Source organism: Elephas maximus, chromosome 15 (genome assembly GCF_024166365.1).
Source record: "Elephas maximus indicus isolate mEleMax1 chromosome 15, mEleMax1 primary haplotype, whole genome shotgun sequence".
Lineage (NCBI taxonomy): Eukaryota > Metazoa > Chordata > Mammalia > Proboscidea > Elephantidae > Elephas > Elephas maximus.
This window is the reverse complement of record NC_064833.1, coordinates 55,976,817-56,003,950: the sequence shown is the minus strand read 5'-3', so window position 1 is coordinate 56,003,950 and position 27,134 is coordinate 55,976,817. Positions and strand designations below refer to the sequence as shown.

The 27,134-nt window shown below is 39.9% G+C and overlaps 1 long non-coding RNA gene across 2 annotated transcripts; it reads left to right on the top strand.

Moving 5' to 3' along the window:
* The first annotated feature begins 13,698 nt into the window (after positions 1–13,698).
* On the top strand, positions 13,699–25,567 carry LOC126058792 (uncharacterized). Of its 2 annotated transcripts, XR_007513292.1 has the most exons (4): positions 13,699–13,789; positions 14,463–14,589; positions 24,094–24,213; positions 25,279–25,567. It is a non-coding gene; the product is annotated as an uncharacterized LOC126058792 (long non-coding RNA). The 2 variants fall into 2 exon arrangements; XR_007513293.1 differs by lacking the exons at positions 24,094–24,213; positions 25,279–25,567 and adding an exon at positions 19,704–19,952.
* Positions 25,568–27,134: the final 1,567 nt, after the last annotated feature.

Genomic DNA, 27,134 nt, shown 5'->3' with positions numbered 1-27,134 from the left:
ATCTTTTTCTGTGAGTTAGAATTTTGTTCTACATTTTTCTCCAGCTCTGTCTGGGATCCTCTATTGTGATACCTGTCAGAGCAGGCAATGGTGGTAGCTGGGCACCATCTAGTTGTACTGGACTCAGTCTGGTGGAGGCCTCAGCAGTTGTGGTTGATTAGTTCTTTGGACTAATCTTTCACTTGCGTCTTTAGTTTTCTTCATTCTCTTTTGCTCCGGAAGTGGTGGGACCAGTGGAGTGTCTTAGATGGCCGCTCACAGGCTTTTAAGACCCCAGAAGTTACTCACCAAAGTGGAATGTAAAACGTTTTCTTTAGAAATTATGTTATGCCAGTTGAGCTAGAAGTTCCCCCGAGACCATGGTCTCTATAGCCCTCAGTCCAGAAATTCAGTACCTCAGGGAGTTTGGATGTGTCTATGGAGTTTCCAGGACCTTGCCTTGTACGAGTTGTGCTGGCTTCTCCAGTATTGTGTACTGCCTTACCCTTCACCAAAGTTACCAATTATCTATTTAGTGTTTTTCCATCCCCACCTCTCCTTTCCCTCATCATATACAGTGTTAATGGCAAATGAATTGAAATTCTACCTATTAGTAGTAGAGCTGTCTCAGAACTGGCAAATTTTATAAGTCTTGCAGCATATTTGACTCAAAGAATAACAATATATTTAGAATTAATTATAAATAACCTCATGGGAATTCATAATTGTATCAAATGTACTGTTTTATAAAAAGCAAATATTAGTTTCTTCCAAAAATTTAAAATTAATGTTCTGTCATTCAAGTTATATGGATTTTTTACTCAAAATTTCAAAAAAAATTATGGATTAAATTCTAAGGATATGGAAGCTAATAATTGCTAGTATGTGTGAAATAATTCAGCTTGTAAAAATAACATTGAGATTGGGCTTTAGAAAATGAGGTGAAACCAATCCTATGGACTTGGGAAATCATTGGACAGACAGGCCACAATTTTTGTGGTTCAGGCAAATGATTTCATGAGAACAAGCCCAAGATGTCACATTTCTTTCACAATTTGTGCCCCATTTGCATGGATAAATTTAAGAATTGTGTTTACTTATTGCTTTTTTTCCCCTAAGTGAATATGTCTTTTAATATGCAAGTAAACATGGAATCAGAGTCCCTGGGTGGTGCTTGATCTACTTCAGATGAATTACAACCATTGAAAACCCTACGGAGCACAGTTCTACTCTGAAACACATGGCGTCTCCATGAGTTGGAATTGACTCAATTTTTTTTTTTTTTTTAAGGATGATTAGTAGAGGGGTTTTTAGAAACAAACCTGTAAAGTTAATGAGTGAGATACCAGTCACAGAAAAACTTCGATTGGCTCTTGTTACCTTATAAAGAGAGATTTCAAGAAGCTACTGTTTCAAAACATGTCTGCTCTTGCAAAGAAATAGGGCTTAAGAACACAGCTTCATGAATCAGGAAATTAATGGTTCTACTTTTAGTATGCCAAATCTTGGAGAAAAGCAGGACTTTTTTTTTTTTTTTGTAAAGTAACAGTTAAGAATGATACACCAAAGACTAATTTTGGGGAAGAAAAAGCGTGGTAGAAAATAGATGAAAAAAAAAGCATGTTGATTATATTAATTTTCTAGGACTGCTGTAATAAAGTACAGTAAACTCTGTCTTAAAACAGAATATTTATTGTCTCTCAACTCTGGAGACTGAGATTCCAAATACAGGTCATTGGCAGGTCCATGTTCTCCCTGAAGACTCTAGGAAAAGATCCTTTTTTGTTTCTTCCAGGTTCTAGTGGTTCCTGGCAACCCTTGGTGTCCCTTGGTTTGTAGATGCGTTGCTCCAATCTCTGCCTTCATCCTCACATGGCTGTCTTCCCTCTGTGTCTTTCTATCGCCTGTGTCTCTTCTCCTTTTATAAAGGACTCATAAAGGATTGGGATTCACCCTACTCCAGTATGACCTCAACTTTAACTTGACTGATAACATCTTCAAAGTCTCTATTTCCAAAAAAGGTCACATTCATGGTTACCAGGGTTTAGGACTTCACCAAATCTTTTTGGGGACACACTTCTATTCATAACAGTGATTACCAGTAAATATTCTTGGTTAAATTAACAAAAGAGACTAGAAAAGGACAAATATTCAAATGAAAGAGATGAGTCAAAAAGTTGGGGGGCTCGTGGTGCAGAGAACAGGACTAACAGAATAACCAGAATATTCTGCTGATCATGGGAGGAGGCAATGAGATTAAAGCCTTAAGAACTACAAGAACAAATTCCTTACAGTTTTGGAAGCGTACTTTGTTTTTTGTTTTTAAGTATCTGGGCATTTGGATTTCTCTTTCTTAAAATGAACAAGAGAAACTAAGAAAATTTACATTGCAAAATAATTCACTTTGCTGGAGCTAATCTATTCATTTTGAAACCTTTTAAGGAAACATTTTAATTGGAATTGTGATAATACATGAATCAAAGAAGAACGCAGGGCTGCCTTGAGTTTAGCGGGAATACCTGAGTTAGCTTTCATGAAGAAAACTGAGACCAGTACAACTTGGACACAACACGACTTCGGTTTCCACAACAAAAGCCAATTAGTCAAAAGTATTTGCTTAAATTTCTCTACGTACCCAAGACTGAAGTAGACATTATGAGACTATAAAAGAAATGAATAAAACACAATTTCTGCTTCAAGGAACTTGCAAATATGGCAGAATTTCCTATGGATAATTGCTTAGGACTTATTTCCTGTAAGGTACTTTTAAAAGACAGAAAGAAATCCAGGCATAATGAATGATAAAGGAATCATTTAGAAACGGTTTCAATAAAATCTTATTGCTTTTGATCAGAAAATATCTTTCATTGATATAATACATATTTTCTATGCAACTTTGGTTCACTGTCATTGAGCACCTGAAGATGGTTTCCCACACAATTTAGGGGTACTGCAATGTCAGATATCAGAATATCAATAATCTACAGTTTGCAGTTTGCTGTGAGCAACATGTTGAGTTGAGCTGAGCTTAGGTTACTCAACAGCCTTGCTCAGGGCAGTCTGCCAACCTGCAGCCTTAGAATTGTTCTGGCTTGTGCAATGGCCTCATCGTAGGCTGCCTATGGTGTTGGCCCCTCAGTCCACTCTCCTGGGATCTCCATGCCTTGTCCCCTTTGTTTGCTTCTCTGCCTTCTGTTTTTTCAGGTTTTCCTTCACTTTTGCCCCCTCGTTTGCTCCTCTATTCTTGTGTTTTTATTCTCAATATACTCTAGCACTCACACATTAATTGATCCTGAATCAACACTGGAGCCTAGCTATGTTCACACCTGAAGATAACTATATTTCCTTACAATATTTCCTGTAAGATGATCGATTATACATTTTTTAATCCATAAAAATTTACATACCTAAGATCTTATACTTCTTCTTGATCTCAGTAACTTTGCTTTTCCCTTTATTCCTCTAACCTCACATTGATACAGAGTTTATTTCTAGAACTCTGTAATCACCTTGTGTGGGAGAAGGGGCATTTTTTTCTCATAACAGATGACATTACATAGTCTGTGTGGGCAATGCTTAAATAAAGCAGAGCCTTGTACAATTATCTAAATGCACAGGCTATGGAAATAATTCCAGCCCAAATCTTTCATTTCCGGAATTAGGGGGTTCTCCATATTGGCTCCAATGCCTACTCATTGAAAATGAAAAAAATCGAATGCTAGGAAAGAGAATTTCAACGTTCAGGGCTGGATATTTTGTTTCTCCCAGAAATAGTCACAGAAGTCTTTAGTACACAACATAAATGAACTGCCTTTATACCTAAGACTTATCCTGGTGAGAAAGCTGGCAGTCCTTGACAAGGACAAGGAGGGTAGACCACCATTCCTGTCTTGGGTTTCTCTACTCCCTCTCTACTTGAAGGACAAGGTGGTACTAAGGTCTGTCAGATTCTCTGCTCCACACCACCCACCTCTTCCCAAGAGGAGGACTTCCAGTCTCTATCTGCTAGATTAACACTCTCCTACCCACTGAGAGGAAACCCTGGTGGCATAATGGTTAAGAGCTACAGCTGCTAACAAAAAGGCCAGCAGTACAAATCCACCAGGCATTCCGTGGAAACCGTATGGGGCAGTTCTATTCTGTCCTATAGGATCACTATGATTCAGAATCGACTTGATGGCAATGGTTTGATTTTTTTTTTTTTTTGGTATCCACTGAGAAGGGAGCCCTGGTGGCGAAGTGGTTAAGCCCTTGGATGCTTACTGAAAGATCAGCAGTTTGAAACACCAGCAGCTCTGCGGAAGAAAGACACAACAGTCTGCTTCTGTAAAGGTTTACAGCTTTGGAAGCCCTATGGGGCATTCTACTTTGTCCTATAAGGTTGCTATGAGTCAAAATCAACTCGACCACAATGGATTTGGTTTTTTTTTTTTGTTTGTTTACCCACTGAGGCCAATTACTCCTCTCAGTCATAGGCTTTGAGTCATCGAGTCAAATCTGCTCTTAGGTGTAATTGCTAAGAAATCGGCTCTTGCTTTGTTCTCTTTATGACCAAATTCCCAACTGCCTTATTGCTCCATGCTTAGGGCATGAGGCAGGTCACCAAGACACAGATCAATTTACTTTATGACTAAGGATTTGTCTTGCCATAAAGTTTAAAGTTTGAAACAATCCACCCGGGGACTAAAGTCCTATACCTGCATGCTACATTTGCACTTCTTGCTTCTGAGCTCTACCCACTTGCCCAGACATCTACCTTCATTTGGACTTTGTGATGCTACATTCTCCAAGTTGCTTCCTTTTTGCTTCTCTTAGATTGCCTGGTTTAGGTTCCTAGGACGGCTGTAACAAATTACCACAAATTGGGTGACTTATAAGAACAGGACATTACTGTCTTACAGTTCTGGAGGCCAGTAGTCTGAATTCAAGGTGTTGGCAGGACCAGCTTCTCTTGAAGACTCCAGGAGAAGATGCATTCTTGCCTTTTTCAGCTCTGGTAGCCTTAGTGTGCTCCTTGGCTTGCAGCTGCAGCAGAACTCTGTGCTCGTGTGACTGTCTTCCCTCTGTCTCTCTGGGTCTCTCCTCCTCTTTCATAAGGACAACAGTCAAATTGGAGTAGGACCCGCCCTACTCCAGGATGACCCCATGTTAGCCTAAATGGTTATCATCTTCAAAGATCCTATTTTCAAACAAGGTAATGTTCACAGATACCAGAGGCTGGGACTTCAATATATTTTTTTTTGGGCGGGGGGAGAGGGGGGACACAATTCAATCCATAGCACTCCCATAAACATCACCTACCTTTCTCCCGTGATCTCTTTTCTAAGCTCTAGTCTGTCTCTACTTGCTCTGTCCATTTTTTTGGCCCACTAAAGCCTGGTTCATTGCACCTATCACATTCATTTTGAAAATTTGGAGCTAAAACCTAATGGAAATCAGGGCAAACATAGTCACGAATTTTACAGGAAGCTAAAGACCACAATGACATACATACTACCATGCCAAATGATGCAAAAAAATTTTTTTTCTGTACCCAGAGAAGTTAGTTCTTGTTTTCAATTGAATATCTTCAATGACTTTGGCACGCATTTGTATGTTATGTTTCATTTCCCTGGTTTAATGAAAGTAAGATTCATTTCTCTTTTTCCAATGAGCCCTTATAGCAGCTAAGTCAGAGTGTTCAAAAAAAAGCATTTACCAGCTAATTGGATTTCACAGTGAAATGAGGGCTAAACACAACACTATTTTACTTGTTTCTTTGTTGAAATGTTTCTAAGATATAATATATTTTCTTGCCTTGGTAACAAAATGTAAGAAATGGATTGACTCTTATTTTAGGGATTTTTATTCTTCCTATCCTTCAAGGCACTGGGCCATTAAGGTAAAACATATTCTTTTTTTTTTTTTTTTTAATGTTTATTATGTACTAGTTACCTTAATGATGAGTAGGGTATAGGTTCTGCCTTAAAAAACCTTGGAGTCCAACCCAAAAAACGAAGCCAAACCCATTGCCGTCGAGTTGATTCTTACTCATAGCGACCCTATAGAATAGAACTGCCCCATAAGGTTTCTAAGGAGCACCTGGTGGATTTGAACTGCCGACCTTTTCGTTAGAAGCCAAACTTGTAACCACTATACCACCAGGGTTTCCTTATAGGGAAATGTAATACTCACATACAAGTAATGGTGGATTTTGGGTTTATACAAGTAATGCAAATATGGGACAGAATGCAATAATTGCCTTGAGAGAGGAACAGATTATTTTATGGGTGCCATGAATTACAGGCTTTATAGGATATTGGAGTAAATACATGATGAAGCAAGTCCATCCAATTCATTCAACAAATAGTTACTGAGCACTTACTACAGTGAAACCTGTAAGAGCCGGAACTTGACGGGACTGCCTTGTTTTTCCAGGTCTCGAAAAATTTTCCACCTTTGATAGGGTGCAGTCTTACATTTTTCTACTGCTTTCTATTAGTAGAAAATATTTGAGCTTTCCTTCTCTGACACATTTCCGCCTTACACAGGTTCCGGCTTTTGCAGATTTTACTGTATATGTCAGGATTTTCTGGGCTCTGGAGGTGCAGCTGTGAATAAAACAGACTGTGTTCCTACTCCATGAGCTCACATTCTAGAGGAGTAGGGGACAGGAAATAAATAAATACAGCTAAAAGTATAGTGTTAGATGATGGTAAGAGCTATGTAGAAAAATAAATGTTGCCAAAGAATATTGAGCATACCGTGGACTGCCAAAACTATGAATCAATCAGTCTTAGAAGAACTACAACCAGAATATTCCTTAGAAGTGAAGATGACAAGACTTTGGCTTGGTGACATTGGATATGTCATGAGGAAAGACCAATCACTAGAAAAGAACATCATGTTTGGTAAAGTAGAAAGCCAACAAAAACTAGGAAAAACCTCAGTGAGATAGACTGACGTAATAGCTGCAATAACGCACATAAACATACCAAATGATCATGAAGATGGTGTAGGACCTGGGCAATGTTTTGTTCTGATATATATAAAGCCCCCATCAGTTGGAGCCAACTTTATAGCAACTGCCAGCAACAAGGGGACTAGAGGCTGAGGGTAACGGTGGGGCTCAGTCTTTGACGTTGGATGACAAAGGCCTCAGGGAAGGTGACATTTGAGCACAGACCTGAAATAAGCAGAAAGCAAATAAGGGAGGGATGAGCTCCCCAGGAAGAGGGAACAAGTGTGGAAGTTCTGAGATGCAAGCACCTTCTCCATGCCATTTGAGAAAGAGCAAGGAGTCCCGTGGGCTGAGCAGGGCAAGCCGGGGAAAGAGCGACAGAAGAGGAGGTTGAAGGCCTGATGTCCACAGATATAGATCTGGCCTGACCTTGAACACTGTATACTATGCAATGCAAGTTCCTTTTTTTTTTTTTTTTTCCTAAATCTGTCTTGTTTTCTTGTTAGTCATTACTGTCTTAGAAGGGAAAACTAGGAAAAAAAAAAAAAAAGTTAATTAAAGGTTCTGGCTAGCTGGATTCCATTTAATTGAAGTGGGGCTACAATATATTGTTCCATATTTAATTCTTAAGTCATTTCATGTGGGTATTTTTCTCTCTCAAATTAGGTAACAGTCTTAAGTCACAGATAGGCTTATTTTCTTGAAGCTCCTGGGTCGTAGAAGAATTCAGTCTAGAGCTAAAAAAAAAGTCAACTTTTAATATTGTGTTTTATCCCAGATGATAAGTACTAAGAAGTCTTTATTTTCCGCTGCCTGTGAATCTGATCTCTCATTCTCCTGGACTAGCTCTTTCAGGAGATTATAAAATGGCCTGAAATTGTAGTGAGATTTTAGCCGTGTGTAGTCCAAGGGAAGCATGATAATCTGGAGACAAAAGGAAAAAATAGACTTTGTTCTCATAGGGTCACTATGAGTCGGAATTGACTCAAAGGCAGTGGGTTGTTGGTTGTTCTATCTCTCAAGATTAGTCTTTGTCTTTACTTGGGAGTATTTACTTATAAATATACCTCAAGATTCAGGTAGTTATTTGGTAAAGGACTATGTCTAATATAATTATCACCTGAGGAAATAAGTCTTCTAATATTAAACAATCTCTCTTCTGAAATTGAACTCAACCTATTTGCCAGAAATACCCAAAGTTGAGTTTTCTCCACAATAACAGTAACCAAATTGCTGTGCCAATTATTAGAGTCCTTTGAGTTGCCAAATACCTGGGGTGAGGAGTGGCATTTCTCCTCCCCTCCTTTTATAAATTTTGAAATAATTTCAGATTTACACAAAAGTTGTAAAAATAGTAGAATTCTTGTGTACTCTTTATTCAGTTTTACCAAATGTTAACATCTTACATGTTGTGATGGTTAATGTTATGTGTCAACTTGGCCAGGCCATGATTTCCAGTGTTATGTAAATTGTCCTCCATTTTGTAATCTGGTGTCATTCTTCCCTTTGTGGTATTGCATAACTATCCTCCATTTTATGTGTTGTAAATCCTAAACTTCTATATGTTAATGATTCAGGATTAGTGTGGGGTGTATCTTGAGTCACGCCCTTACTAAAGGGCGTGACTCAAGTCACAGCCTTATACTAAATGAATAATTTCTTTTATAAGAATCAGCACAAAGCTGGTTTCTGTGAGGCAGAGGCTGAAGATATCCCAAATGTCCAACTTTTCCTAATTGCTGTACCACTCCATCATCTCTAACATTAACTACTTCCCCTCTCCTCAGGAATCATCCCCCCGGTTTTTGGGTTCCATAATTTGCTGCAACATCTCTCAGAACTCATGAACATACTTACAGTTTAAGTGGTTTATTAGGGAAATAACAGGTTACAGTTCAGGATACAGTTCTTTGATCAGGACAGTCTCTTTTTGGTCATGCCCGCAGGCAGGCCTCTCTCTGACCTTTGGCCTCAAGGCCCCTCGTCCTAGCCTTTGCCCTGTTTGCACAAGTGTTACAAAGTTCTTTAGCTCCACCAAGAAGTGGTCGGAAGCACACCACTCAGTCAGTAAGCCTCAGCCCGAAGGCACTCAGCTCCCTCGCTCCAAGGATCGGCAAGCCTAGCTCCATCAAGTGCCTGGTGGCACCTCACTCTGCCACCAAGTCTCCTGTCCCAAGGCACTCAGCTCTCTCATTCCTTAGGTAGGTAATCCCCACCACAGCTGTTCATTGCCAGTCTCCTTGTTCTTGCCATCTCATGCCGTTATTTTTCTTTCTACTGTTTCACTGACATCTCTTGCTGTCTTCTGAGGTACAACTCCTTCCTCTCTCTCTCCATGTTTCCCTTTAAGCTTAGCAGGATGGCAAAATGGGCCAATCCCCTTGATAGGGTTCCATATACCTTATTTGCATGGTCCCACCCCTACAAGTGTTCTATCCGCCTTATTTGCATTAGCAGCAAGTTATTCAATCCCGTTGGTGGGCCACGAGCACCTTATTTGCATTAAAAAAACCCAGTGCCATCGAGTTGATTCCAACTCATAGCGACCCTATAGCAGAGTCCCACCCAATCATTGTGTGGCATCAATGACTATAGCTAGAAGGGCCATATTAAGTAATTCACTACCTCACACTTACTTAAGTTACACCCTTGCCTCAAGTCACATCACTACTCAAGTCATACCCTTACTGAAGTCACTGCCTTACTCAAATATCTGATATAAGGGCAGTTTCCTTGAAGGTGTGACCTACATCCAATACATGTGGACACTGTGGCCAATCTTGCTCTTACTCTGGATGCTGCACCCAGTTCATCATCATCTGACCTCCCGTTCTTGGGACTTAAGCCAGCAGCCTAATGATTCTGGAATTTGCCAGCTTATGCAGCCCTGTGAAGCAGCTGCCTGTCATCTGACCTGCTGATTTTGGAGTTTGCCCCCTTCCACAGCCCTGTGAGCCAACAGCCTACCACCTGAACTGCCAACTGTGGATTTGTCAGCTCCTGCAACCACATGAGTCAGGAGAAGCCTTCAGCCTGATGTCTGACCCGCAGATTTGGGACTTGCTGCCTCCATAACAGCGACATTTTCTTGAGATAAATCTCTCTCTCTTTTCTCTCTCTCTCTATGGAAACCCTGGTGGCGTAGTGGTTAAGAGCTACAGCTGCTAACCAAAAGGTCGGCAGTTCGAATGCACTAGGCTCTCCTTGGAAACCATATGGGGCAGTTCTACTCTGTCCTATAGGATCACTATGAGTCAGAATCAGCTCGATGACAATGGGTTTGGGTTTTTTTTTGTATGTATATGTATATATATATATACTGGTTTTATATATATATATACACACACACACACACACACACACGCTTCACTGGTTTTGCTTCTATGGAGAACCCAGCCTAAGACACATGTCTGTAGCATAATTATTGAAACCAGGAAATTAATACTATTTATTAGGTCCCTGGGTGATGCAAAAGCTTGAGCTTGTCTACTAACCTAAAGGTTGGTAGTTCAAACTCACCCAGCAGAGCCGCAGAAGAACCTGGTGATCTGCTATCATAAAATTACAACCAAGAAAACCTATGGAGCAGTTCTACTCTGTAATATATGGGGTTGCCATGAGTCAGAATCAACTTGGCCACATTATTTGTTTTATTAGTACTATTTGTACTAAATACAACACTATTAACTAACCTATAGATCTTATTTAGTGGTTCCCTTGTTTTCACACTAAATAGGCCTTTTCTACCCAGGATCCAATTCAGGCTCCCAACATTGTATTTATGTGTCAGGTCTCCTTAGCCTCCTACAATCTATGACAGTTTCTCCATCTTTCTTTGTCTTTCCTGACCTTGAGAGTTTTTAAGGATACCAAAAAAAAAAAAAAAATTAAGGATACCAGCCAGTTATTTTTGTAGAATGACCTTCAATTGAGGTTTGTTTGATACTTTCTTATTAGATTGAGATTATGCATATTTGAAATATTATCACGGAAGTGATGTTGTGTCCTTCTCAAAGCCTCACGTCAGGAGATACATAATATCAATGTTGAATTGCCACCTGTTTGCTATGCCTAAATATTTGTTTCTTAGTGCTTTATAGTTCGTATTTTTTTTGTATTAATAAAGCAAATCTTCATTTAATAGCAAACATGGTGAAAACAAAAGTGACATTTATTTCGATCATTTGGTTATGAGGTGTCTACTGGTTTTCTGCATTATAAAGTTACCACATTTTCCTTTGTAATTAATTATTCAGAAGACGTTGTTGTGTGCTGTAGAGCTTCACCCAACAACCCAATAGGACAGAACAGAACTGCCCTATAGGGTTTCCTAGGCTGTAAGTCTTTACAGGAGCAGATTGCCAGGTCTTTTCTCCCACAGAGCCACTTGTGGGTTAGCAGCTGAGTGCTTAACCATTGTGCCACCATCAGAGCTCCAAATGCTTTTTTTTTTTTTAATCTGCTGTCGAATTGCAACAAAGCTAAGTGTGAGACTCTGTCTAAATCACCCTTCTTTGAAGGGTGCCTAAACTAAGTTTTTAGCAATTTTGATACTGGGCTGACTTTGCCATGGGGTTGATTGTGCTTGCTGGTATAACTTGTTTTTTTTTTTTAATTTTTGCAAATATTTGTATATTTATTTTGAATAGGAAATGCATACAAATGGTAAAACAATACAAAGCAAACAAACAAAAAAAACTATACGGTGAAAAGCAAATCTACCTCTTACCATCTCTTGTAAGCCCCTAGTCCTCACCCCAGAGACAGCTCATTTTTATCTACTTCCTGTGTATCATCCCAGAGATAGTCTACGCATATACAACTAAATGTGTGTACGTATATATGGATCTGTACGCATCCTTTTTATTTCTTTTTAAATGAAAATGAAGACATACTATACATATTGTTCAGCACCTTATTTTTTTTAAGCTAACAATATGTCATGGAAGTTATTCCTTATTTTTTTTATTGAGATTTATCTCTTCTGTTCTTTAGTGGCCAAATAGTATTCCATTGTAATGATACACCATAGTTTTTTTTTTTTTAATGAGTATCTTACTGATGTTTACTTAAGGGTTGTTTCTGATATTCTGCTGTATTAAACAGTGCTACAATGAATATCTTTGAATATACTCCTTTGTGCAGATGTATGTGAGTTGGATAAATTCCTAGAAGAGGAACTGCTAAATTGATGCATTTAAAATTGAAGTATATATTGGGAAATTGTCCTTTAAAAACAGCCTTTACTTAAACCAGCAATTTGGGGGAATTTATTTTTCTTTACGTTCCCCAAATCCAGGAAATTTCCAATTTAATAGATGAGCTCCTTATAATTTTAATATGTATTTTTCTTATTTATGAATGTAATTGGGAATTTTCTCACATGTTTCAAATTCATTTATATTTTCTTCAAAACAATTTTTCAATGGTCTTTAACAGCTTTTGGTTTATTTATTCTTTTTCTTGTAGATCCCTGGTCTTTTTCATTCTTTTTCTTGTTGATTTGTAGAAGTATTTATATATTAAGGAAATAATCAACTTGATAATGATATACAATGCAATTTCTTTTTTCCAGCTTGTTACATATCGTTTCACATTATGCCTTTACTTTTTCTTTCTTTTGGGGGGTATGCAGAAATTTTTAATTATTAAAACTTATGATTTTTTAATTTTATGAATTCTGAGTTTGGTTCATGCATAGAAAGGCATTCTCTGCTCCAAATCTAAAAAAAAAAAAAAAAAATTCCATCATGGTTTGGTGAATTTATTTAGTTACTTGTTTGTATTTAAATATTAGAACATCTAAAACTTTGTTTTGCTGTAAGAAATAAGGTAGAAAATTAATTTTCTTTTCTCCAGACTTGTTCCCTGTATCAACACCATTAATTAATCTGTCTTTCCCCCACTAAACAAATAGGTGGCATTCCTTCAGCAGATTTCCAAAAGGCAAGAGTACAAAGTAGTCAAACTGAAGTCGATTTAGTGATGTTGCCATTTATTTGTACAAATTGAAAGCATTTTCAGCCTTTTTGTAAAAAGCTTTCTCTTTTCTCCCAGGAATGGTCCACCCCCATCATGCTGGCAATTAACTAAATCACAGTGCTCCTGAGAATGGAAATTACTTACATAATTATGCGGTTGTTATTTACAGCTAAGCTGACACCCACGTTATGGTCTTCATACATACATGGATCAATTTCAAATGAACTCTAATTTATTGTTATCTTGAACTATGGCTGTTTTTTTAATGCAAAGAAAATTAGGCAAATAAGATAATTTATCTTCACTTCAAACCATAGGATAATCTATAACCAGTATGGTCTTTAACAGTTAGGTGGTGCTTGTAAATATCTCTATCTTACCTTTCTCTCCCAGGCCACAAAAGCCTAGGGGAAAACAATTGTGGTTGACTGCTTCTAAAATGGCTCCTAATGACCCTCCCCTCTGGTATTCATTCTCTCGGGTACTACCCTCCCCTTGTGTAGGTTAAAAAAAAAAAAAATTGTTTCTAATGAGTAGAATATGGTAGAAGAAATGGGGTGTTATTTTTGAGATTAAACTATAAGAGACTGACTTTTATCTTGCTGCCACTCTTTCTCTTGCCTTCTTGGCTTGCTCACCTTGATGAAGCCAGCTATTGTGTTGGACAAGCCAACGTGGCAAAGAACTGAAGGCAGCTTGCAGCCAATGGCCTACAAGGAACAGAACCCTGCCAACAACCACAGCAAGAGCTTGGAGTATATGTTTCAACATTTGAGCCTTGAGGTAACTACAGCTCTGCCAAAACTGTGATTTCAGCCTTGTAAGAGGCCCTGAAGTGGAAGACCCAGCTAAACCTTGCCCAGATTCCTGACCTACAGAAACTGTGAGGTAATGTTTTAAGCCACTAGGTTTTGGGGGTACTTTGTTATGCAGCAGTGGCTAAATAAGGTAACTAACAAGTAACTGTATAACAATATTAAATAATATTATCAATATCATTACCTATACCTATTGCCGTTGAGTCGATTCCGACTCATAGCAACCCTATAGGACAGAGTAGAACTGCCCCCATAGGGTTCCCAAGGCTGTAATCTCTATGGATGCAGACTGCCACATCTTTCTCCCACAAAGTGGCTGTTGGGTTCAAACAGCTGACCTTTCAGTTAACAGCCAAGTGTTTAACCACTGCGCCACCAGGGCTCCATTATCAATATCATTAATATAATATGAATAATTATGTTAAAATATTAAAAATGACATTAACAATATCATAAAAGAACACTAGTTTAGTTATAATTTTGTATTATATTAATATTTGTAACTAAGATTAGTAGAAGTTTCTATGTAGAAATCAGTTTTAAGAAATTTGCACGTTATTTTATTTAATCTTCACCATAACCCATGAAAGAGCTGCTACAATTATCACATTTTAAAGATAAGGAAGCAGGAGGATCGAGAAACCAGAGCCCACACTCAGCAACTGTGCTATAAGCTCACAAGGACAACAAACACAGCCTCGACCTGCTGGAATCACTGGGCTTCTGTGTGTCTCTTTCCACAGCAGGATTCCGCTTCCATCATCAGTGCTGAGGTTTGACTTCACCTTGGCCTTGCCCTATCGATGTTGTAATCTCACTCTAAACTGCCTGAGGCTGGGAGTTTATACTTCACTGTATCACCAGCACATGGTAGGTATGAAATAAACATTTCTTAAATGCATGGATCAATACATGATTGCATATTCCAGCTTTGCCACCGAGGGAATCTGTGGTGCTGTTGTTAGAGCTGATGCGAGGGACAGAGTGTGGGAGTTGGTGAAGCATTCATTCTGCAAATATTAGGAGACAGCTTGCTGCCAGCACAGGGCAATTTAGTCATCTGTGCTTACTTACAATGATTTCGTTGCATAGTTCTAACTCTAGGCTCTGCTACGACAGAAAGATTCATGAAGGTAATTTGTAATCTCATGTTTTCACTGTGGAAGAAGACAATGGCTGCAATTTCAGATCCTTTGAACTGAGATGCAGAGAAAATGTTTTTTCATCTAAATGATGCTTCTCCTACCATACTGCTGATGGGGTATAAATTGGAATATCCTTTAAGAAGGGAAATATGGCAAAATATATCAAAATCACAAATGCACAGATCCTTTGATCCAGCAATTCTACTTTAAGGACAGTAATTTATTTCATAGACATACATGTGTGAAATGATAATATTTTTAAGAGCAAAGATTAGAAGTAACTTAATTGCCTCTCAGTAAGAGGACGATTAAATTATGATATGCCCATCCTTACAGGGGAATACAATGTAGCTAAAACAAAACAAAGTGACATTTCCTTATACTGTTGTTAGTTGCCATCCAGTTGATTCTGACTCATGGTGGCTCCATGTGTGCAGAGTAGAACTGCTTCATAGGGTTTTCCAGGCTATGACCTTTCAGAAGCAGATCCCCAGCCCTGTCTCCTGAGACGCCTCTGTGTGGGTTCAAACTGCCAACCTTTCCGCTAGTAGTCAGGTGCTTAAATGTTTTCACCTGCCAGGGACTCCTTCCATATATTGAGTTGGAATGATCTACAAAATATATTGCTAAGTAAAACAAATTATGGAGAGAGTAGTTTTTTTTTTTTCTTATTAAATTAGTGGCAATAAGAATAGATTGTTTGTATAAGCATAATATGTGTGGGATGGTTTTCAAATACGTAGACAAGTTCTTTGACCACCTTCCCTTGAAAAGGTGAAACCTAATTCCTCTATTTTTGAGTGTGGTAATGCATATACTTATGTGTCTACATAAACATAAAATATGTTTAGATTGAATTGGGGAGAAACTGAAAACACTGAGTTCCTCTCAGGAGGAGAGCTTGGTTGCTGGGAGTGGGATGGAAGGATGTATTCCTGTAATATATACACCCTCTGTGCCTCTTGGATTTTGAACAACACGAGTGATTACCTATTTAAAAATAAAATAGGCAAAATAAAATACTAACAAGTGCTAAGCTAGGAATTCTATTTAGTAAGTGAAATAAAATGGCTTATCTCATTGTTAGATTTCCAGGTGTACTCATAAGTGGCTACAGCTATTTTGCCGCCTTAGGATGGAGTGACTGAATGCTACTAAATGAAATTAGAATAGCAGAATGTTGACAGGGAGTCTGGGGAAAGAAAGATGTTTGCAAATACTATATTCACTTGTTTTAAAATTCAAATAAAGAAGGAAGAGGGCACCAAAGGAGGAGGAAGTACTAGTGGGAACAATGACTAAGGGAAAATCCTATCTTGCTAGTGGTGTCAGCCACTTGGGTGTGGGGCAGCAGAGGGCCAAAGTGGAGGGCCTTAAGTCAGAGCTGTGGGCAGGTATGACTTCCTGGCACATGATAGGTGAGACTTCAGGATGGGCTAGTTATCCTAACAGGTGGCGTGAGAGGCACTGATCTAGGTACGCTGCTTTGGCCAAGTACTTATTACGGTTTGGAGAATTGACAGGCAAAATGTAGAGGGAATAGCAAAAAGGGGTATACGCTTCATCGGTAGTGGCAACAAGCCATTCAGTAAAAAATTCTCTTACTGCTCTTTCCCAGGGTGGACACACATTATCCATTTGCCCTGTAAACAATTTCAGAATGTTGTTTATGCTAAGACGTAGGGTGTATTATGGCAAAGATCACTCCCAACTTCATGTGTGGATTTGAGGTTATTCTAGTCCTAGACCATTGCATTTGTTTTTAGAGGTACCTGTTTACCATTGGTAATATGAGAAGACTACTATCTTCTTCATGGGTTTGTTGGAAGGATTTAATGAAATAAAGTTAATTGAGTGCCAGACTCATCCCCCTTTCCTCTCTGTAGTCCTGACACTCCCAGCTTCTCTCCTCTGAGGAGTGTTCTGCCACCCACATTACCTGCTCTCCAGCATAACACTTGCCATGCTTGGTCCTTTGAAGCACCCAACACTGGGTGATTGAATCTTGGAATGTAAATCATATTCTGTTTAGGGAATTTGTGATGCATTGTCCAAAGTCAGCCTGGGAAAGGTTCATACAACTGACTCAAGGTTGTACAACTAGAAAGCCTTTTATTAAATCTCCACAGAGCACTTCTGAGCTCTTTTTATAAAGAAAAATAAAATCCCAGTAATGGTAAAACTCATCATAAACATCTTTTACTGGTGTTTTACTTCTGTGCTTTTCCAAACCTGTTGTTCAGTGGAATTCAGGGTTTCGCTAATTCATTTTTCTGGTATGGTTAGTCAGTGAAAGTCTGTATCTACTCCTTCATTAAAGGCTTGTGAAATAGGAACATGGATGAGAGAGTCATGATGGTTAAATATTTTTGGACCCACAGTTAAAAGATTAGTGGCTATTCTGACATTGGAATTGGTAGATACATATGGAGGGTCCACGTTGACTCTGTACATAAATCAGAAGCCGGATAGTTCAGAGGACAGAGCAGGGGCTTCGCTATGATACTCACTAGTAATGTGAACTTGTCTAATACATTTAACCCCTGTGCCTCAGTTTTCCCGTCTGTAAAATGGGGATAAGAATACTATCTCCCTATCTTCCTCATAGGTGTTATAAGGATCGAATGGGTTGATCTGTGTAAAGTGATGAGCGCATAATAAAGAAGTGACCAGTGGTCATTGTTATTATTATGATTTGGGGCAAGTTAAGCCATAGTTTCTTCAGGTATAAGGATCCCTGGTGGCACAGTGGTTAAGCATCAGAAGGTTGGCGGTTTGAACCCACCAACTGCTCCACAGATAGAAGATGTGGCAGTCTACTTTCCTAAAGATTTGCAGCCTTGGAAAACCTATGGGGCAGTTCTACTCTGTCGTTTAGGGTCACTGTGAGATGAAATCAATTAATGGCAGTTTTCCAAACAAAAGAATCCCCTTTTCCTCTTGGCTCATGGAGCTGTTAGGATATGTGCTCAGAAGGATGTAGTCTCTTCAACACTAAGGGGAAGAACTTATGGAGAAGCTGATATGCAGAAAGAAGTAGGTCTGAAAGACAGAGAGGGGGAGTGTGGGTGGACTCTGGTGATATTCAAGTCCCCAGTCACGGATTTCTCTAAAGCCAGTGCAATTATCTGTCCCTCTCAAATTTGGCTTAGTAAATTCCCCTTTCTGTTTATGTAACTCATGCTGAGATTAAAGCACTTGCTTCCTGTAAATCCAGATGACTAGTGCAAATGCCATTGTTGACAGATAGCACTCAGTGTTGGAGAGAGCTCTCATGTTCACTGTTGGTGGGGTACAAACCGACATAACTTTTTTTTTTTTTTTTGGATGGTAATTTGGTACTGCCTTCCAAATTATAAAACCAAAATTAAAAAAGGAGAAAACCTATTGTTCCAGAAATTTTACCTTTTTTTTTAACCTCAGCTATAGGAATATTAGCACATCTCATAAAAGACATATGTAAAATGCTCATTAAACCATTTTTGTGCTAACCAAAAATTGATGACAACATAACTCCCAATCAACAGGGAAATGCTGAAAATAAGTTAGGGCCCATTCCCTGTGAAATGCTCTGTAGATATAGAAATAATTGGTAGTCTATTATGGAAGGATACCCATGGTATATTATTGGGAAAAAAAAAATCAAATTGTAAAAATATAATCCCATTTTTGTAAAAAAACCCAAAAACACAAAACAAATAAGTATATACATATAGAAGTCAGTCCCTGGGAGGTACCGTTAAGCACTCCACTACTGGCAAAATGTTGGTGGTGGTTTGAACCCACCCAGAGGCACCTCAGAAGACAGGCCTGGCAATCCATTTTCTAAAGGTCACAACATTGAAAACCCTAGGGAGCAGTTCAACTCTGTACATATGGGGTTGCCATGAGTCAAAATCAATTCATGGCAACTAGTTACTACAATGTTGTATATATTTTATTATGCGTAAAAAGAGATCTGGAAGGTAAGCACAAAATAGTGATAGGGAGTGAGGAAAGAAGCTGAGGGCTTTGACTTCATAAATTTCTGCATTGTTTGTTTATTTTCAATTTGTATGTATTACTTGGAAACCCTGGTGGCATAGTGATTAAGTGCCACAGCTGTGAACCAAGAGGTCGGCAGTTCAAATCCTCCAGGCACATCTTGGAAACTCTATGGGGCAGTTCTACTCTGTCCTAAAGGGTGACTATGAGTTGGAATCGACTCCATGGCAGTGGGTTTTGGTTTTTTTATATATTACTTTATTTATTTTTCTAAAAGCACTTTAAAAGAAGTTTGCTCTTTCTATCACTCCACCTTGTCTTCCTAGAAGAGAAACTCCTTAGAAAGGCTTGGTGTTGTTGTGTGTCATGGAGTCGAGTCCATCTATAGTGACCCTCTAGAGTTTCAAGTCTGTAAATCTTTATGAAAGCAGATTGCTACATCTTTCTCCCACAGAGCGGCTGGTGGGTTCAAACTGCCAACGTTATGGTTAGCGGCCGAGCACTTTAACCATTGTGTCACCCATCCATTGCCGTGGAGTTGATTCTGACTCATAAGACCCTATAGGACAGAGTAGAACTGCCTCGTAGGGTTTCCAGGTGGCTGGTGAATTCAAACTGCCGACCTTTTGGTTAGCAGCCAAGCTCTTAACCACTGCGCCACCAGGTCTCCTTAATCTATGAACACAAACCTATTATTTTTTAATTTTATGATAGGAATAAACACTATATGAAGTTAGAATGACATATGAAGTGTATACATTAAACAAGATGCACAAAAATTAAATATGCCTTAATTACAGCATAGCAACTGATACTTTATGTCAAAAAGTTTTTTTTTAAATCTCTTTTCTCCAGTGATTAAGTGCTTGGCTGCCAACCAAAAGGTTGACAGTTCTAACCCACCAGCAGCTCCATGGGAAAAAGATGTAGCAGTCTGCTTCTCTAAGATTACAGCCTTGGAAATTCTATGCGGCAGCTCTACTCCTCCTATGTGGTCGCCTTGAGCTGGAATTGACTCGACAGTAACAGGCTTGGTTTTTTCCTCCAAATAAAGATAATTCCTAGTGAAATGATTATTGTATTAAAATTTACATAAAGCAAATGCTCGCGATACATTTACTTGCCTTACGTTTTGAGATCTTCCTGCATGGGTGAGGGGTGTAGGGTGAAATTTCTGAACAAGAATGAGGGATGGACAAGTCCTGGTAGAACAAGGAAGTGCATGGTAATTTTTCGTCCTCCCAACCTACTTGGAGATCCTAGTCCACCAGGACCAATAATCTGGTCACTGGCAGGAAAATATTTTGGCCTATATCTTCCTTTTCAGGCAATGTGAATACCCTTAGGCAGGATGTAAACTCCCCAGTTAAATTGAGCTCCCATCTTCTTGTTTTGTAACTGGCCACTTCACACCTTACCCTGTGTGCTCTTCAGGCTCCAGAAGTCCTGTGAATTTTGTGACTCATGATTAAGTGTTAAAACCACCTGCAAAATAACAGGTCCCAGTGGAGAAGCAGGGGAGAAACTACAGTAGCAGTTTCTTCATGCTTAGTCATAAGAACAAGTAAACACAATGACCGTGGGTCTTATTCAAATACATGGTCCCTTTGAAATAGATTTAACAATCTTGGAGGCGGTTATAAAGCAGCCTGCAGATTTGCCTTTCCACCCATTTCACTTTCCCTCTTCATGTATTGTAATTTTAAAGTAAGTACTAAGTAGCCTTAGGAGCCCTGGTGACATGTGGTTAAGAGCTCGGCTGCTAACCAAAAGGTTGGCAGTTTGAATCCACTAGCCTGTCCTTGGAAACCCTGTGGGGAAGTTCTACTCTGTCCTATGGGATCAGTATCAGTTGGAATCGACTTGACGGCAACAGGTTTGATTTTTAAGGGGATCTAGGTGGCACAACAGCGAAGCACTTGGCTACTAACCAAAAGGTTGGTAGTTAGAACCCACCCAGAGGCTTCCCAATAAAAAGGCCTGGAGATCAGCTTCTGTAAAGATTAATCCTATGGGGCAGTTCTACTCCGTCACGTGGGGTTGCTGTGATTAAAAAGTTAACTCCACGGCACCTAACAACACCAACACTTTTCTAAACCAGAACACTACGCTACAACAACAACAAAATTTTAACATTTCATGTGTTTTCAGTGAAGGTTTACACAGCAATTTAGATTCCCATTCAACAATTTCTACATAAATTGTTCAATGCCATTGGTTACATCCTTCACGATGGATGAACATTCTCATTATTTCTGTTCTGGTTGTTTCCTTTCCATTAATCTAGTTCCGCTACCTGCTTATGTTCTTATCTTTGTTTTAAAGTTATTGTTGACCATTTGGTCTTGTATAGGTGATTTTTTAAAGGAGCATGGTACTCACCGGTAATACTCTCTATTTTGTGAGCCTGTCTGTTATTTGGAGCCCTGTTTGCCCAGTGGTTAAACGTTTGGCTGCTAACCAAAAGGTTGGCAGTTGAATCCACCAGCTGCTCCTCAGACACCGTATGGGGCAGTTCTACTCCGTCCTACAGGGTCACTATGAGTCGGAATTTACTGTACAGCACTGGGGTTTTTTTTTTTTTTGGTCTATCTCTTACTTAGCCAAAAGTTTACCTCAGGAGCTAGTTTTACTTCAAGATTTAAAAAGTACCTCAGGGCAATAGTCTCAGGGAGTTCCCCAGTCTCGACTGGTCCAGTAAGTCTATTTTTTTTTTTTTTTTAATTTGAGGTTCTATTCCACATTTTTCTCCCATTTTATCAGGGTCCATTTATTTGTGGCCCTTATCAGAATGGTGGGTAGTGGTAGCTGGGCACCATCTAGTTCTGGTTAGAATGTTAATTTTATCAGATGAATAACTCTTTCTTAGGAATCACTTACTAGCTTATTTTGTAAGAGTTATTTTCAAGTCAGTGTGGCCCACTTGACAGTGAAATTCTTCAGGACAGAGTTCCACTATCATGCCTAGTCCACGGCACGAAACCCTTGTGCATGACTGAATGAAGAAAGTGCCTGGCTAATATTAAAATCAAACTATGAAAAGAAATGAACAAGAAAAGCCAGTGACTGGCCCATGATTTAAACTATACATTTTTGTTCAAAATCTGCAGTTGATCGAAACTGCTACAATGTAAACTGGACAAACACAGGGACTTTCATCTGTTTTGTCCACTAAAAAACCCATAGTGGAGCCCAAGTGCCTGAGAATCAGAACTACCGTCCTCCTCCGCTTTTTTCTGTCCACACTGTGACCCCAATACCACCCAGCATGTTTTCTCCATTTTCAAAATGGGCAACTGAGAGCTTAACATAACTAAGGCCATGATAAACCTATAAGTTGTTCTTCCTCTGCCTGCCTCCTTCACATACCTCTGTTAATGACTTTGTTTTGACCAAATGTTAAAGACTTTGTTCTTTGTTTAAAACTGATGCAAATAATCTTTTGTTCTGTCCGGGCTACCTGTGGCATACAACCCCCACAGGAAAGTAGGAGCCCAGGTATCAGATATGTGCATCTTTAGCCTAATAAAGAAAAGTTTGGCAGGGGACTACAAGGACACTTGTAACCCTTGTAAGATTCTATATAATCTCTAATGTAAAATTGCTTTTTGGGACTCCATAGAGACAGCCTGGGTTGCTGCCGGGTCCCCGGTGATGTATGCATCTCCTTAATAAACTTTCTCACTCTTTCTGACATGGAGTATGTTTCATTGGCTTGACTGCTCCAGGGCACGGACCCTAATCGGGTAACAAATTTTTGATGCCCAGCGTGGGGCTCGAATTATTCAGGACCTGGTTCCGTCTCCTTAAGGACCAAGCCCCTGGGATGGACCCGGGAAGAAAGAAGGTGCACCCCTCCTTGAATTGTGGAGGTCTCTCAACCTCTGGTGGCCCAGAGGTCTGGCGATGGGGGAGGACTCCGTGGCAGCGAGCTCCTGATAGAGGGAGAAAGTTTCTGTTGGCCATGGTAGCTAACTGGGCATCGGGTGGTAAATCCTATGTAAAAGCCACAGGGGCGTGGGTTCTCATAGACTCCCTCCAAGAACAGGTGACTAGGTCCCGTGATGTTGGACGAGAGACCGGTGAGGTTCCCCATTGCAAGTGGGTACCCAGGAGGTAAGGTTCTGGCAGTGAGTCCACTAAGAGCTGGACTTATTTAGGATGGGATTCCCTAACTAGTAGACATCTTAATATTTTGCATAATCAAGTGTGGTCTGTAAATGGTCCTGGAGATTTTGGTACTATTATGAAGCTTATCTGTTCTGTACTGGAACTGAGAAGTGAGATGAGAAGCTGTATGTAAAATGTTTTATGACTTTATGGCATGGAAAAAGGATAAAGCCTCTGTTTTAGCCCCTCTTGTGCAGGTGAATGATGATGAGATACGAGATGAAGAACCTGAGGATGTTCTTATTCACCCACCTGTAAAAACGCTATTTGACACCTCCCAGGTGGTATCAAAAGATGAGAATGGGAAGGAGCTGAAAGGGGGGGGAGAGAAGGTGGGGCATATATGGTCTCCCTCCCTACCCCATACTAGCAGTGGGGTAGAATTTAGTCTAGTTCCCCCAGGAGGGCTTTACCCACTCCAGGAGGTGCCAGTCCCTGCTGCAGAAGGGCCACTTCAGATAATTGAGTCCATAATCCGTTCCTGGTGTCTGAACACATTTAAGATCTTTACCAACAGAGATCAGGTGAAAAAGGTCGAGAAAAAAAAAAAAAAAAAGAATGGAAAAGGGCCAGGCAAGATTGAAAGGGGGAAAAGCTTTTTCAAAGAACTATGAAAGCGCAGGAGCGGGATAGCCAGTAGAGTATTTGGTTGATACCGGAGCAGGTTTCTTGGTATTCACCCAGAAGCCTAAAGGGACTGCCTCCACCAGCAGTTCTTGGGTTGTCCGGATGACTGGAAAAGAGGTAAGCTTTCCTGCCAGTTTTTATACAAGCCCAAATGCTCAGTCCCACTTTTTGAAATGGGATTTCCTAAGTAAAGTGCACGCTGAAATCTCTTTTGATGAAAAGGGCCTGTCCCTGACAGTACCGCCAACAAACACCTGGAAAGTGCAAACAGATCTCTTAGCACTCCCCCAACCGGTACTATCCCCAGCTACCATCTCACCCATGGTTCAAAGAGTGGTTGATGCCAGGGCCCAGTGAGTTTGGGCCAGTGGCTGGCTAAGATGAGCTTGGACTGTCTGCCCTGTGACTGCAGAGCTGTTACTCAACTTCTTGCCTCCTTGGATTAAAGAAATTGAGGCTCAACTGTGGCTGCAGAGACTGACCACCGGATGCCTAGAGTGAGGACTGTTGTGGGAGTGCCGATCCCCATTCCACAATCCTGTTCTCCCGGTGAAGAAGACATCGACTGGTGAGTACTGTTTTGTTCAAGATTTGCGGGCTGTTAACAAAGTTGTGAAGATCTTATACCCAGTAGTCCTCAACCTATATGCCCTACTATCGGGCCCTTCCACCTTCCAGTACTCATTTTACTGTTTTGAATTTAAAAGACTCTTTTGTATCCTGCTGACTGCAGACAGCCAGCTAATCTTTGCTTTTGAATGGGAAGGGGACAAAAGGGAAAAAACAATTCTGTTAGACTGTACTACTTCGAGGGTTTAAGAACTCTCTCACTGTTTCTGGAACAGTGCTGGCCCAAGGTCTAGAGCGATTACCTTCCTTCAGCTGAGGAATATTCCTGCAATATTCTCCTCATAGAGAATAAGTCTGAGAAAGACTCTTACAAAGAAACTTTTTGGACCGAGTATCTTTAAGTCCGAGTATCTTTAAGAAAGTTACAAGCTAACCTCTATCAGGCTATTCAAGGAGCAGAGAGAGATCCTTTCAAATGGATTCCTGAGTGTCAACGAGCCTTTTGTGATTTAAGGTCCCAGTTAAAGAAAACCCCAGCCCTCGGGCTGCCAGGTTATCAAAAATCCTTTGAATTATATAAATAAAACAAGAGGGGTAACTGTTGGTGTATTAACCCAGTTCTTGGGGCCATAGAGACACCCTGTTGCCCACCTATTTCTCTAAAAATCTGGACACTGTCTCAAAAGGCTGGTGGGCCTGCCTCCCCGCGGTTGCCACCACTAACATTATCAAAGGCAGTTGAGTTAATTTCTTTGGGACATGATAATAACCTGTTTGTCCCTCATGCAGTGACTGTAGTATTGGAAGAAAAAGGACATTTGTGGCTCACCTCTGAAATAGTGAAAATACATTTTCTGCAGTGTTTTAGTATTAAAATAAGAGAGAATATATTTTCTAGTTTAGCTGTATAAACTGTGATTAAAATCTTTAGTCTTTAAAAATGTCGATTATTTACTCTGGAATTTGTCTTACGATTGTTCCATTGTAGAAAAACAAATTCCGTATTAGAAAAACAAGGTAATCAAGATTTTTGTTGTTGATTAAACCATGCTTCTTTTCCGAGGTGACAAAAACAATGAGCGATACCATCAGGACCCGAGATAATTGAGCAAAACCCGGACACGTCCAGTGACCGAAACCGAAACCAGGATGGCGTAAAGAGGCCTGCAAGGCGACAACAATAAGCCACTTCGTCATTAGGTCCCCCTCGAAGAAGAATCAACATTCCTGGGAATTTCTAAACCCTGACCCTTTCCCTATAAAGCCCTTTTGTAGTCCTCTTGGGGCAGACAGAATGTGGGGAAACCTTTGCCCCCTGTGTCTCTTGAACACGGTGTTCAATAAAGTCCTCTTGCTGCTTACCTCCTCCTGTCTCACTATTGGCTTGCGGCAGGCGGCTTGAGTCCAGAATTTGCGGTAACACTTCCAGTCGGCTAACAGTACATCAACTACAGCTTTTGGGAAAAATCAAATTTAAGTTTAGTAAAGTGTTCAAAATTAAACATCGGATGAAATATTTACTGGTGCGTGTAGATTCTTTTGCAGGATGGGCAGAGACTTTTCCCTGCCGGACCAAGACGGCTAGAGAGAGGTCAACAGGTTTTAACTGCCTTAAGAATAAAGTGGAAACTCCACACAACATGGAGACCTCAATCTGTCGGAAAAGGGTGAAAGAATGAATCGGACCATAAAATGTCATCTTAGTAAATTGTGCCCTAGACTGACAGATGTTCTGCCACTGGCCCTCCTCTAAGTTTGTACTGCATCCTGGGGAAAACTTAAAATTAGTGCTTTTGAGATACTTTATAAGAGACCATATTGTCTCCACCAACTGTCCCCGGGATTCTTCACCCAGCCCCTAATGTAATGATATCTAAATATTTGCTTTCTGTAACCAAAATTCTTTCCCAGTTATATCAGATAAAAGTTCCCTCATGAAATTGCTGTGACCAGGTGCTCCTCCGGAAGGACCTCCTGTTACAAGCTAAGTGGACTGGACCCTTTACCACACCACTCAGCACTGACACAGTTGGGAAGCTTGCAGGAGTCAAGCCGTGGATCCATCATTCCAAGTCAAGCCCTGCCCGGTCTACAGTGACAAGGAGTAGAAAGACCAGTGGATCAATGGCCTGAAGTTAAGACTTTCTAGGGTTAAAAAATAAAAATGTTTTTAATGCTAGCTTAGATAAGACTACTATTAGGGGCCAGAGAGACTTTTGCCCAGGGAATCTTTGTCCCTGAGATAAACGTCCCCCAACCTCTGTTACAAGATAAAAAACTTTTTCTAGAGAAGTGTTAAACATTACTGATTTCTGTCTAGACAGAGGGTTACATGCCAACTTGGCCCTCAAGTCCTGTCTCATCTGAGTTTATACTCTTGTACCCAGAGTTAAAATATTCTGGTATTTATAGCTGGGACCTGGTACAAGATTCATGAAAGATTTGATTTTTCTTGACTGCCGGATTTTACCTGGCTAAAAACCTTATTTATTAGTGAAATTAGACTAGTTGTTATAGGCCTCTTAATATGTTACCATCTCCGGTTTATGCTTATATGTGGGGATGACATTCTCTGTCCTGAGTCAAACTGTCCAATAGATGGCTCAAACCCGTAGCCGGCAGAGAGCCCAACTCTTTCACCTGAAACTCCGATCTATAAGGAATAGGTTGAAACTTTGGGTAGGTGAATATGGTCACCCAAGTTTCAAATGGGGGAATATGTGACCCAGCATGTTTTCTACTTTTTCAAAACAGGCAACTGAGAGCTTAACGTAACTAAGGCCATAATAAACCTATAAGTTGCTCTTGCTCTGCCTGCCTCCTTCACAAACCTCTGTTAATGACTTTGTTTTGACTAAATGTTAATGACTTTGCTCTTTGTTTAAAACTGATGCAAATAACCTTTTGTTCTGTCCGGGC